The sequence below is a fragment of the Propithecus coquereli genome, unplaced genomic scaffold (assembly GCF_000956105.1).
Source record: "Propithecus coquereli isolate 6110/MARCELLA unplaced genomic scaffold, Pcoq_1.0 Scaffold926, whole genome shotgun sequence".
NCBI classification, from domain to species: domain Eukaryota; kingdom Metazoa; phylum Chordata; class Mammalia; order Primates; family Indriidae; genus Propithecus; species Propithecus coquereli.
This window is the reverse complement of record NW_012155574.1, coordinates 36,091-38,810: the sequence shown is the minus strand read 5'-3', so window position 1 is coordinate 38,810 and position 2,720 is coordinate 36,091.

Below are 2,720 nucleotides of genomic sequence, written 5' to 3'. Positions count from 1 at the left end.
TTGTAGTTCCCTGTATAAGTCCTTTATTTCCAGGAGATCGGTTTGATTTTTCTTTAATATTTCAATTTCTTTAGTGAATTTTTCTTCTAAGTCCTGGATTTTTTTGTGGTTTCTTTGTGTTGGTTATCCATTTTTTCTTGCATATCATTCAGTTTTCTTATAATCCATGTTTGAAATTCTGTCATTTTAGTGTTCTGAGTTTGGTTAATGTCCATTGCTGGGGAGTTGTTGTTCCTCTTTGGGGGTGTGCTTTCCGTTTGAGTCTTCATACTTCCAGAGTTCTTTCACGGGTTCCTTCCCATCTCAATCAGTTGTTCCTTCTGCCTTTAGATATTCATTTGGATAATGACACGCCCTGTTTAGTCTCTGAGCCAGTAGGTGGTGTTTGTGGAAAAGATTCGACCACACCCTTTATTATGAATCAGTAGATGCAGTAAAAGGGTGTGCAGGATGACCTCCCTGTCAGTAGGTGGCGCTTGCAGGGAGGAGCGAGCTGCGGTGTTGTTTTTTGGTCCTATAGCTAGCTCTTATTCCTCTAGAGATGCCCTCTTGTGCTTCGGGTGGTGGGTGCGGTCCTGGGATTTCCAGGTGTGTCCTTATTCTCCACCTCAGTGGGGAGAGCGACTCTGGGTGGGGCTGGGTTGGGTAAGCCTGCCCTGAGGCTCCACAACTGCTGTTGTCAGGGTCGAAGTTCTACTCTTTGTTTCTGTGTAGAGCTGCCGAGGGGCTGAAATGGCTCCACTCAGCTGAACATCTGGGCTTGGGGGCTGGTTCTGTCCAGGACCCGCACTGTGGAGCAGGTCTCGCTCCCCTCCACTCTCCCCCTCTCCATGGCCTCTCCTAGGCCTCTGTCAGCAAGCGGGAAATCAGGCTGATAGATCGCCCCTGGCTGTAACATGGGCTGGGAGGTTCCCTATCCAGAATGGTAACCTGAGCTGTCCTTATTCTCCACCTCAATGGGGGCAGGACCAGGAGTGAGTCTGGGTGGGGCTGGGTTCGGTAAGCCTGCCCTCAGGCTCCACAACTGATGTTAGCAGGGGTCAATGTTCTGCTCTTTGTTTCTGTGCAGAGCTGCCGGGAGCAGCTGAAATGGCTCCACTCAGCTCAAAGTCTGGGCTTGGAAGGTGGGGCTGTCCAAGACCCTCACTCTGGAGCAGGTCTTGCTCCCCTCCTATCTTCCCCTCTCCGTGTCCTCTCCCAGGCCTCTGCCAGCAAGCGGGGCCTCAGGCTGATGGATCTCCCCTGGCTTTTACGTCGGCCGGGAGGTTCCCCACCCAGGATCGTAGCCTGAGTTTGGTGCACAGCCCTCTTTTAGGAGAAGGGTTGCCAATAAGGCATGCTGATCTGCCCCTGAAGGCACACACTCCTCAGTAGGCTCTTTCACAGATCTCTCCTCTGTGCCCCTGGGCAGTGCGATCGTGACCTGGGTGTATGGGTTCTGGTCTGCAGGCCTGTTCCCTGGACCCTGGAGATCAATCCCTGACCCTGCTAGGGGGTGGGGTGCTGGTCTTGAATCACCTACAGGGTGCCCAAGCTGGATCAATTTTACTCCACCTCAGGATTTGCCCCACTCTCCTGGAGTCCCCAGGTAAGTAGCACCTGGGAGGGCTGGCGGGTAGGGAACTCGCAGTCTGAGTACCCCTCAGTCTGCTGTAGGTCCCCAAAAGGAAAGGTCCCTTTCCTTGGAGATGCCTCCGTGTGGTGGCTAAATTGTCTTTGTGGGCACGCACGGGTAGGGAGGGAGAATGAGAGAATGGAGCAGTATGGCATCTGCCGATAGGCTCGGGTCTGCGCCCAGGGAGGTGCCCCGAAGCGGCTGGGAGCCAGGCGCTGAGTCTGCAAGAGGCCACTGCTCACTGGCGGCAGCTGTCTCTGGGCTGGTGTCGGCAGGTCTCTCCAGCCACTCAGGAGCCCACCAATAGTCCAAGATGCAAGGGAGGGGGATGTTAACTCCTCCACCTACCCTTGTCACTGGTCTCCAAGCCTCTCGGGACCTTTCTCCTTCCAGTTCTCCTCCGCAACGTCTTACCATGGAGTCTCCTGCAGTTTCAGGCACCCTTCCTTCTGACCCTCACCCGATCTATTGTTTCTCTGCTCGCTTATTTTGTTTCTGTTTCTTCTAATATTCGTCTTTTTTGCAGAGACCTTTTGACTGGTGGCTTGTCTCATCCGCCTTCTTGGCTCCTCCCGAAGCCACTTTTTCTCCCAAATCTGTGGATAGTCTGTCTCCACCGGCAACTCAAGCCCCGCCTCTGAAAGGGCAGAAAAGGGAGAAAGATCGATATTTCTGCTGAGTTTCCAGGCGGTCTCCAGTGGCCCTGTTCCATTCAGTCGCCGGCGCCGTCTGCCAAGGTGACAGGGAACTGAGGGTGAACTGAGGGAGACTGCTTGTAGAACTGAGGGAAACCGCTTGTAGAACTGTGATTTGGGCCACATAACCATCCCCTCTGCCAGGTGACTTGACCCCTCCCCCACGCACCGCACTAAAGGGCCTGCCTCCGCCACTAGGCGGAGTAAAGGAATCGCTTTTTTTTTTTTAATTTTTTGTAGAGCTGTGATCCAAGATGACATAACCACCCCCTCCGGCAGGTGACTCGACACTCCCCACGCATCGCGCCAAATGACCTGCCTCTGCCTCTAGGTGGAGTAAAGGGGTTGCTTTTTGTTTTTTGGTTTTTTTGGTTCTCATTTTTTTTTGTTTTTTTGTATTTCTTTTTTTT